Below are 11,667 nucleotides of genomic sequence, written 5' to 3' on the forward strand. Positions count from 1 at the left end.
ACATAACCTCTGTCATCCGTACCCTTGAGCTAATCGTCTAGGCCAGCTGCCGAAACTGATCAACCCAAGATCGAATGTTCCCTAACCACAAACAGATAACAACTACCTCCACATCTTATCACCCCCAAATTGCCCAATTACCACCCAGTAACTACCATCTGTCCACCCCTTCCCCTATTTGCCGTATGGCTGAGTCTATACTTATACTCCATGATCAGCTGACATTGCTCGGCCACCGACTCTCCCCCAACCTGCCACTCTGCCCTTCCGGTCTGCTGGGCGTCCCACGGAAAGCAGCCAGGAATTTCTCCAAGGCAGTTCCTGAGGACCTCTTCACGGTGTGCACCTGTCGCATCTTTCTCAGTCTCCGTGGGTCACCTCACAGCCCTCCAAGTGGTGCGAAGGGACGTGACGGCTTCCTGCCGATCGATCGTAGCTAACTGTCCTCGCATCAATGATATCACAAGTCAGCAGAGTATCTAAGGCCCATCAAAACCTCCCCTGGCAATAACGGAAGACTCAGCCATGGGGCAATGTTTACTGTCTTTATCCTCCAATAGACAGGGATCAAACAGGAAATCACAAATCTCCAGCAATCACAGCTCCTGAGCTGGTGTCAAATGATTTTATAGCCGGTTGACGTCACAAACATCAATTGGTTAGCTCGAGTCTTATTACCTATAGTGCCAGTATACATTTGAATTCTCATTGGTATAGCATGTCAGGTGGTTTTGCCTAAGACTTCCCACAAATGATCGATTACATTGTTGAAGGGTCGCACAAAGACCAGTGGCCTGTGCAACATTCTACACCAGCCCATGATCAGAGCGTCTGGATTGGCTAAAGCGGGTCCTCCCAGGCCAGGGTCCCTGTTCTGTTCACATCGTTTGGTGTACCTTTTTATGGTAATGGGAAGGTCTATCTGTCCCCATTGTTGTCACTGGTCTGACCACCTAGCCTGAGAGAGTGCCTTAAGGTTGCAAGTTTTGGTGAGCAACGCATGTTTCAGTCTTCTCTGTATCGATGGGAACTGCTTCTCTTCTCACCACTAGTAAATAGCCATTGTTCAGCTGTGCTGGGTCACATGTGTGAAGACCCCAAAACAAAGCCCTTCTGTCTGCAATTATGAGGATTTCATTCTGAATTCTTGCAGGTGGCTCACTGCCTCAGGAAATAGGAATTTCCCCCCCACCCTTGTCCTTGGCTGCAAAAACCTTCTCTGTGGTTCGTGCTGCATGGCCTGTATCTCTCCCTCCATGTATTTGAGGCCTGTGTTCTGATGTGTATTCACTACAGTCATTCTATGGTTTGCCTATGTGTTCTAATATCGTGTTACTGGTTAGTTGCGATAGAGCCCTATAGGTTCCTTATATGTTCCCGTAGCGCCGTATGATTAGTTGCAATAAAGTGGCTGCAAGGTTGGTCCATGTATGTTTGGCTTTCTTGCGTTTCTGCATTTGTCTAAAAAAGAAAAACTTTGGCATTATGTAAATGTATCTGTCCTCTGTCTACAGAAGGTATAAGCATGTTCTTCATGTATACATGTATACGTGTATGTTTGTGTGTCTGTGTATGTTCATGCACAAATGCAAATTTGCTTCATGACTAATGCTGCTATGTCGTGTTGTCACTAGTGACGTCATCATGGTTGGACTACGCCGTCAGTCAACTTTGTCCATTGGTGGGACACCTGTCTCCTCAAAGCCGTCAACAGGGTATCATTTGAAAGGTCGTCTGAGAGAATATCTCTTTGCATATGTAGGATACATTGGTGCAGTCTGTGCGGAACCGAACAGAGAGTTACATCTTTCATTCTTCTTTCTGTGGGTTGATATTCGCATAGGGGACATGAGTGCAATTCCAGGGACCCTTTCTTCAGGATCCTACTTTTGGGGGTTCTTAAGCATTTGCCTAGTGTGCCTGTTGGCTAATTCTGCCATGCTGTTGCCCCTCGCGTACCTGTCCTGTGAGAGAGACTTGCACTGCTGCTATCGATGCACTTGTTTTGCGAGGGATGCATGTAATAATGCTATCTGCAGTATCGCATTCTTGTGTAGGGGGCGCGTACACTGCCGCTAGCCTCGCTCTATTTGTTTTTTTTGGGAACCATGCACTGTTGTTTTGTTGCTTGTAATGGACCGGCTCTGTGAGATAATCGTGCATTGCTGCTTCCCAGACTATACATGTTTCCAGAGAAGGAAGATTTTTACAATGTTACCTGTGTTTCATCTGCCTATTGAGGGACGTGCACACTGCTGCTCCCTGTGCTGTCCCTCTTTTGTAGGGGAAGCCTGCCCTTCGTCCACTAATGCTGCACCAATGCTGTGTTCTCGAGTAGCAGGAGGTGGGAAGAGCTAGTAAAGCTTAAAAACCAAATAAAAGGCCATTCCCCAATTCTTTACCAGTAGGTCTTTGGCAAAAGCACTAAATGAATAGCAGAACATCATTATAATGATCACCTCTACAGATGGTTTGTTGAACTTGGGGCAGCGATTTTGATATTATTATTCAATGCGATAACGCCCTCAGGAAGCATCCCTGGTATGTGGCATAGAGCAATAATTGTACCAATTTTTAAACAGGCGATAAAGCATCACCATCTTCGCATAGGCCAATATACATTTTAAATGGGATTCAAAGATTTTTTGACATTTACTGCACTACCGTATACTTGCATGAAATAATGAAGGCAATATAATTTCAGGTACCCAATTGGGATTTAGGGTAGGGTTGGGGGTAGTAAGTCAGGTTTTTAATCTTTCTAGGATTACAGCACAATATGTCTGCCTTAATATTTCCTCAATCTATTTCGCATTATTGGATCTGTCCACTGCATTCGACATGTTGATTGGGGGCCACGTTAGGTTATACTAGTTGAATTGGACATCCTACAAGAATTATTAAAATTGGTGATTGCCCTCCATACAGATACCTCGGTATCAGTGAGATATAGGAATGGGGAAGACAGGAAATGCACTGTAAATATTACAACCAACACGGGGTTAAGACAAGGCTGTGTACTTGCCCCACTGCTATTCAATATGTGAATGGCTTGCTAATCACATTGGAAGGTGCTTCCTCAGTTGGTCATTGTATTGGGACTCATAGGCCGGCTCCTGGCCCTTTCATTTGAGGGCAATGGGGACTTCATTGCCAGGACACCTTGTGCCCTACAGAGCTTGGTCAATACAGATGCATCATTGATGATGGGCAGAGGCTAGAAGGTGAATAAGGCAAAGTTAGTCATCTTGTAAGGGGGAGAGTGAATCATTTAAGCCGATTTTACTAAACTCAACGATTTAATAAAAAGTTGAAGATTATTATTATTTTCATATTTGTTTTTCGTACTCATTGAGCGGTATAGTGCACGCGCAGAAACATTCTTTGCGCTTTATGCAGGTGACTGCAGGGATTATAACGCATGGCAAGTGGAATTAACCATCGATGGAACAGAAATGTGTCAATATTCATCCTCTAAGGATATCCGGCAGAAGGAAAATACATTGTGCCCTGATCTTCTGGTTCTCCCCACTATGGCTCATTAGTTCCCGGCTCATTTGGAACTTGGGGTCGTCTTTGTGGAGGATCGGCTTGCTATAGCCCCGGCATTGCTGTTGGTTGATACCTGGTCTAATCCTCAAGCCATTTCATCAAAGCATATACTAAATGGAGTGACTAATCAAAATAGAGCCACTCAAACTGCACAGTTACTGTATGCAAATGAAGTGCTCGTAAGCATAGGCTATGGGCATTGATTCGATGACCCATCAAAAAGACAAAAGAGTGGTAGATCGTACATCAAGGAGAAGATTAAGGCAAAACTGGATGAGATGAGGCAGACCCTGGAGTTTTGTGACCTCACTAATATTGCACATCTGGGAATATCAACCAGAATCCTTTTAGAGCCATTTAACTTGGTGCACACAAACATTGGAATTGTTCTTTAAAATAAGCTTCTGGTTGAACCTATTGCACATCAATGATATAACTGGTAGATGGAGCAACTCAGCCTGGTGACATTTCAGATAGTGCAATTGCTAAAAAAAACAGTTAAGGAAGGAATGAGGTAGGTAGGGGGAAAGGAAATAGACAGGCAACTACCGTACTAGGCCTGACGACATTTCTGATAGTGCTGGAGGGGGGCAGAGGGGATGGAAACAAGTAGGGAAGGGTGGAGGAGACAGGCAGTTGTTGTCATCATAATAGGCCCAAGGACAAATCTGATAACTTGAGTGCATAGAATAAAGGAGGGGGGAGCAGAGAGTAAAAAACAAAGAGGGGGGGAGAACAGAGGGGAGAGAGAACAATTGCAGAAGTCAGTAAGACACCAAGTTACAGAGAGGAGATGTAAGCGAGGCTACGAGCTGGCACAAATGAGCTCAATATGAAACGGGGTCACCATGCGTACTAATTAAGAGGCGATGCACAGGATCAGAGTGTCCAGAAGTCAATGAAGCAAGGTCGCCATGCGTACGAGTAGGAAGGTGAGGCACAAGAGTCAAGTGTCAAGACACAGGTCCAAGCATTTGCAACAGTCCGGTGAAGGTGAAACCGAATGTGAATCAAGACAATCAATGCAGCAGTGATGAGGAGGGCCAACATATGGTGACAGTACGGAGCGGGTGGGGGGGGATTGCAATCATCACGGGAGGAGAGGGAGGGGAGGCCTAACGAGCATCACAGGGGACAAGGGAGGGTGGGGGGGCTACCACCATCTCAGGGGACAAGGGAGCGCACATTTATATTGTTTGCCCGAGTGCATGGACATTACAAGGGAAACGTTGACTCTATTGCTCAGCGAAAGAGGCTTTAGGCAAGTAAGACCAGAATGTGTACCTTTACTATGAGCTGGAGATATGGCATTGAACGCGATATTAAAGAGATTTGTTAGGGCAGCTCTAAAAATGAGACACTCCAAACCATATGTATTTTAGTATAGTGTAAGGCATACAATGTAACTAAGAAGATTCATCCAAGAGGTTTTAAGCAGAGACATCAAATTGTGTATTTATGTGGCTATAATTCTTTTGTAATTGGTTATTAATAACTCGCTTAATACCCAGTAGTTTATAAGCACGACCCGGGGATCGAACCTGTGTTGTTCCGTGTCGTCTTGTTCTCAAAGCGAGCACGTTACACCTGAGCTATTCTCCCGAAACAATGTTATTATTTTGGGTTTTGCTTAGCTGGTGTCTTGTTTTTTGATGGATTCTTAAGATGTCAATCTATTTATTGACTTTTATGGAACTACGTAATCCAAAATAAATTGATGAGGATGGCGTTTATCTTACACTACTTCGCCTTGTGCTATATGTGGCGTAGCAACGTAGAAATGGCTATCATATTTCCTGACAGCAATGTAGAATGTAAGCTTTTCCTGGCGTATGAGGCCAATACATTGGCAAAAAGGTCTGTACCCTGGAATATGAGGATGATCGTTCTTGCAATGGCTCGATGGCGGTATTGAAGGCTGATTGTAGGCATAAGATGTTTCTGGCATATGATCACATTGAGCGGGCATGAAATGCTGAACAAAGGCATATAATTGGTGATCGCTGGTGCATATTGCAAGCTTGGGGACATTTCTATGTGCTTAAAACGTACTAGTGATATTTGGGGGAAGTCCTCTGTAGACCAGCACGAGAGAAAGTTGAGGCACCGGACCATTGGGCGGGTTGAGGTTCATCCAAGACAGGGCCCTGCAAAGGAGGGGGGATTACCATCCCCAAGGGACCCTAGGCAATGCCTTCAGACCTGGAACCCCCCATCAGCAGGGAATGCTAAAGAGGTGTCTACTTCCGGTGCGCTCATTCTGGGAACAGAATGTGTTTCCTATGTTCAGTGTGCTAGATATAGAACACAATCTCTTCCAATGTCTAGCACAATTGCCCTGCTCGTGAAAATAGAATCAAAAGTGGTCCTGTTTCTAGCAAAAGGCCACCCACATTCCCTCCAGATAGATAAATGATTCTTTGCAGATGCCATTTACAATGGACTCCTCTGAAATCTGCCTGCTTTGAGGAGGTGCTAAAGCGGGAATCCCTTCCTTTCATGCCTGTATGAGTATCTAATTGAAGCGTAAACGCGCAGGATCTCTGCCTCCAAATGGCAGTGAAATACCCTGGCATGTAAATGTAAGGGGCAAATACTTAACACCCTGCTTCCACACCTTACTTTTGCACTTTGGGGCTCAGAAAATGAGACCCATTATTGTATTTTCAGATAACTGGATGCTGGAATTTGGATCTAAAAGAAAAAGAGTGGTTGTCAATCTGATAGTTTCAGCGATAATAATTCATGCAGATTTGGCCCACTTGTCATTCATGTCAGGGCATCTTTCCTTGGTCTGGGAGGCTGCCACAGTTGTTATTCTGGGAATCACCATGGGGACACTTAATGAGCGCAGATATTGTTCAATTTTATATTTTCTTATTGCCAGTGTTTATGCCTCTTCAGTCTGAAGCCTGATTCTGCGAGGTTTGGCTAATCTTGGGCCAGGATTATGAGCTCTGCAATCTTTGATTTTTCCATCCGGCCCCTTCCACTATTGTGCTTGGGAAGGGTAGATCGGGAAATGAATGCACATGCAAATAAATGCTATACATATTTTGACAAACGAAAAAGGCTGTGCCAAATTGCAAACCCAGATTTTAGACCATTTGTTTGGGAAATTGTGTTGTCAAATGCACAGTCTGGCTCCATATGTTCACATTTTTCTTTGGAGAGATCATTCTAGCCCCCAGAGTTCACTGGTAGTGAATAGGTTTGTTTGTGTCTGTCACTATCTTAAATTCCACGGGGGGCTTATTTATGCCACACCACATTGAAAGCTCACCAACCCCTACAGTGCAAGGCAGATTATTTGGATCGAAGTTACGTGAGATAGAAGCAGGATCGACATACCGGCTACTCAGTCATTTTGCGATTGACAAGGAAGGAGCATAAGTGCCCCTTGGCTGAGGTGAACCTAGAATGGAGGGGGTGGTTGTCTTGATGAAGGGAACTGTTTGCCCTCCCTTATATGAGAATTTATCTAAACTATTGATTAGTCAGACTAAACTGATGGTTGTAGTGACTAGGACATGAACCGCTAATCAGAGTAAGTCTCAGGGTTACCAATCACAGTGGCCAAAGAGCTAAGAACAACAGAGAAAGCGGTCCAGTAGGAGGTGGGTGAAATCTATAGCAGCGGGGACCTCTGTTCTAGTGCCCTTACTGTTACCTGCTCAGTGTCTGGTGAAAATGTGCTGAACGAGGAGGACCAAGCTTGCACCCTGGAGGCACTGCCTCTGCTGGCCAAGTTGCAAGCAGCAGGAGAACATACCCATACCCAAGGAGATTTATTTAGGACACAGATGCAGTGTGCCACCATCAAAGGTCTACACAACCTGACGGGGATGCGAGTTTGATGCACTTACCAGGTGGTGAAGTCACTCAGTACTTATACTCATGCCTTCCTGGCCACTTGTGGAAAGCCCACAGAATATCCATCTCCAATGTTTAAATAGCAAATTTGCTTCCAAAATTCCTGAAGATTGTATTTGATTCGGGAGATTCTCATAGCTGTCACAGGCGAATGTAGCCCATTTCATCCTATTTTTTTTTCTTTGCAACCTGGGCCTTGTAGTCCTGCATTTCTTCTGGAAACAGTGGTACATCTACAGAATAAGTATAAAAACAGGATTGGATGGGTTACACATATCTTGATCGCGGACATGCTTGATCGCGAAGAACTGGAAATCGCTACGTCCACCTCCAATAGAGAAATGGTTGGACAGAATTTGGCTGAGGCTAACCAAGCATAGAATATCAGCGATGCTTAAGAATAATCTTTGTATATTGACTAAAGTGTAGTCACCTTTTATTGATTTTGTGTGCAGAAATGATTTTTCCGGCCTGTACTATAAACCAAATTATATGAGATGCCTTACCATTAACTGACTACTTGAATTTGTTCCTACTGGACTATGGACCTTATATGTTGTTTTTGAATATAATTATACTTGAGTCTATTTGAAGGATGCACTGATCGATTGACTCATGAAGTTGCGTCTTCCCAAATCATGTTGGCTGCCGGAAGTAGCTGTTAACTTTGTTACAGTAATAGACGTAGGGCTTTAACCTTTGGGTTGAATTTTATTTTGTGATTGCTATGAAATTTTTGAAGATTCATTTTATGGTCTTGTTTTCGTCACTTATTGTCAAACGATATACACTGCATCATTTTTTACCAGTGTTTGTGATATAAATCTTCAATAAAAATGGAGTCCTTCCTCACTTGCCATCTCCCCCTTAGCTGTACTCGAATACAATAGTTTCAGCTTAAAGGTGTCACTGAAGCGCCACCTAACAGCCCAAACTAAAAATACAATGGCTACGATGTGCAGGTATAGACTTTGTAGAGCCCTTGATGTTTACACAAACTGCCTGAAGAGTGTCATCCTAACAACAATGCAGCACCTAACAATGAATATTGTCCCTAAAGGTGTTTGCTTGATGCCTGCCCTAATTGAAGAGGCCAAGAACGGGACTTTCAGAATGTCTCTTCTATACATGGGCATCAGGCAGCATGAAAGGTGTCATGGCAAGAATGGTGAGTTTGTTCCTCTTCACTCTAAGGGAAAACAGAATTGTATGGGGTACGCTTGTAAGATATAGGTCTGGTTGAGACATATGTATTGCTTCAGACCTGCCCCTGCAACCTCCACATGAGTACATGACTAGAAGATTGTTTCACACCAATCCAGTGAGAATGGAGGTAGTTTGCCAGGGGACTCCAGGTCACAGGGAATGCCATATTTCCGTGCTGGGCTTTGCTTTTACTTCAGTTTTAATTCAGTCCATGTTATACAGTTGAACAGGCCCATAACTACAACTCATAGTATGCAATTGGATTGATGTAAACATTAAAGCCCCCCCAATGACATGGAATCATGTGGTAACCTTACTCTTAGGCCTAACTTCCTTTCATGTACAAGAGGCCTGTTGCTAATTACTTAGCACGGTTTAATTCGGCTGGTATATATTTCAGAACTTCGAGAAATGATGGCCACAGGATTTTTATTTTCCTTTTTCACAATTGCAGATATACGTTTCATTACTTATGCAGTCGGCACAGAATGCAGGCAGCAGTTTCCATCAGCGACAGTGTCTGTGACCTCAGAGGACCCGGTAGTGGAAGCATTTTCTGGATGTCAGTGTATGTTCCCCTCTTTCAAACCTAAAAGAAATCAGCAAATCCACTTTGGAGGCAGAACTGGCAGTGTCAAAACCATTGCTGCAAAAGGAAATCACAGCAGTTTCAAATATTGCCACAATTTGTGACATGGTAAATAATTATGCAGACGCTTTTCCAGGACTGCATGAAATATATGTCTCTGCACTGGTCATAGGCATTTCAATTGCGTCCTGTGAGAACTCATTTCTACTATGTCCCGTGTAGTCACAGCCTTTTGGCGCTCAATGCTTCATGACCTCAAAGCAAATCTGACCATATTAGCACATTAGAAAGAACTGACAGAAAATCTTTGCATGGATGACTTTGTGAGTGAGTTTTCAAAGATAAAGAGAACATTACCCCTTTAAATCAGTTGCCAAAGGACTATTCTCATTTGTCAAGAATACAACTGTTTTTCCATGGATGCCTTTGTTAAGGGAGTTCTAAAAGTTAAAGAGAAAATTACCCCTTTAGTTTGAACCAGTTGTCAAAGGACTATTCTCATTTGTTGAGAATACAGCTTTTTGCAGTAATAAATTGAAATGTCTAGCTAATTGTGTCCTCCATTGTTTTTCTTTAAAGGTATTTGTGTTTTCGGGGAGTACACATTGAGTTTGACACATGAAACAAGTCTAACCTAATTAATCATAAATATGTATGCAGTTTGAATTCCACAAATGAAAAAAAACATTGAAAGAACACAGATAGGATGCTTGGTAAAACAAGCAAGGGCAAAGCCAACAGTTTGAGCTTTTGGTTAGGTATGTGATAGGCATTTGCTAGGCAGTGATATTATGTTGGTAGTACCTGGCCATAGGTTTGCAACAGTGTTGAGAAAATTATGTGATTACCTAGACATTTGATAGCATGCTTGGCAATTACCTATTTATTACCTATACATAAGCCCCCTGGCTTTGTCAATGCTTGCTTTTAACAGGACTTCAGTGCATGGAACAGATAATAATCAAGTAGCTAATAGCATACTTGGTTTAGGCATGTTTATTACACCATTAGCCATTTACTTCTGCAATAAACTCTCTGCAGACCGCTTAGAAATAACTCTGGCAGGCAAAAGTGTGATATTTCGGATTGATAGAGTGAGCACAAAGCGATCCCAGGGGGATGTGTTTTGGGTGGTGAGGAGCAGGTAGTGGGTGGGAATGACCATAGGATTAGCATGTCCCTGGGCAGTCCTTGGGTGGGTAAATAACCAAACAACTACAAGCTATGTGTCCTTCCTCACTTGCCATCTCCCCCTTAGCTGTACTCGAATACAATAGTTTCAGCTTAAAGGTGTCACTGAAGCGCCACCTAACAGCCCAAACTAAAAATACAATGGCTACGATGTGCAGGTATAGACTTTGTAGAGCCCTTGATGTTTACACAAACTGCCTGAAGAGTGTCAACCTAACAACAACGCAGCACCTAACAATGAATATTGTCCCTAAAGGTGTTTGCTTGATGCCTGCCCTAATTGAAGAGGCCAAGAACGGAACTTTCAGAATGTCTCTTCTATACATGGGCATCAGGCAGCATGAAAGGTGTCATGGCAAGAATGGTGAGTTTGTTCCTCTTCACTCTAAGGGAAGCATCTTGCCCTGCCTGCCAGGGACTAGGGCAAGATGGTGAGTATGGGCAGTGTTTCAGTGCTTCCTGTTGTACGTACTTACTGGAGGGTTTCTGAATAAACGAGTGTGGAAGACTGCCCGGCCAGAGGATGTCATGGCTGGGACTGTTTATAAAGTACTGATCCTCATTAGCTCATGCAGTTTGGGTACCTGTCCATAGTGTCTGTGTGGAAACAGAATCTAACCCGAGTATTGTTTGTGCCAGAGGCTTGGAAGGCTATATGATGTGGCTCCTGGGTGGGTTAGGCTACTCTCACACCAACTGGAAATTGCCCCCCCCCAGCCCCAGTAACACCTCTGGCCCACCTAGATAAATTCTGGAGCCGGGCCTGAATGGAACTGACAACAGAACGTTCCACTGGAAATGCTCGTGAAGTCAAGGGAGGACGTGGCTTCCCCTCAAAGGACAGGCAACGTGCACGTGACGGCCAAGGCTCGTGAGCTGACAGCATGCAAATGAAAACAAACAAACAAAGATTACAGAAGGGGACAAACAAAGTGCCGCCGATTATAGCCATGTTACGAAAAGTGTGTTTTAAAAAAAGGAAAGAAAGACATTTCTCTTCTGTGCTGGAGCTCTGCTTCACAAGAATTCCCTTTGCTCGGTGTCTATGGGAACACACACACTGTGGCGTTGCCCTTTAAGGGTACGCACGCGACGGAGTGACGTGCACTCCGTCGCGTGCGCTGTTAAATAAACGGGGCGTTCCCGGTGACATCACAATCACCGGGGAGCCCACACTGGAAGCACTCCTGTCTCCGTGTCTCTCTGTCACGGGGGGTGGGGGGCTCACGGGTGGCGGCAACCGGAGGCCGCCAACA

General features: G+C 44.1%; 1 long non-coding RNA gene across 1 annotated transcript in view; it reads left to right on the forward strand.

The window, feature by feature from the left end:
- LOC138521458 (uncharacterized) overlaps positions 1 to 9,771 on the forward strand; it is a 35,020-nt gene extending 25,249 nt beyond the window's left edge. Inside the window, exons 2-3 of the long non-coding RNA XR_011283053.1 lie at positions 8,486 to 8,593; positions 9,086 to 9,771. This is a non-coding gene — a long non-coding RNA (uncharacterized lncRNA). The remainder of the gene's footprint in view (positions 1 to 8,485; positions 8,594 to 9,085) is intronic.
- Positions 9,772 to 11,667: the final 1,896 nt, after the last annotated feature.

This window comes from Ambystoma mexicanum, chromosome 1q, assembly GCF_040938575.1.
Source record: "Ambystoma mexicanum isolate Mex_15411 chromosome 1q, UKY_AmexF1_1, whole genome shotgun sequence".
NCBI classification, from domain to species: Eukaryota; Metazoa; Chordata; class Amphibia; order Caudata; family Ambystomatidae; genus Ambystoma; species Ambystoma mexicanum.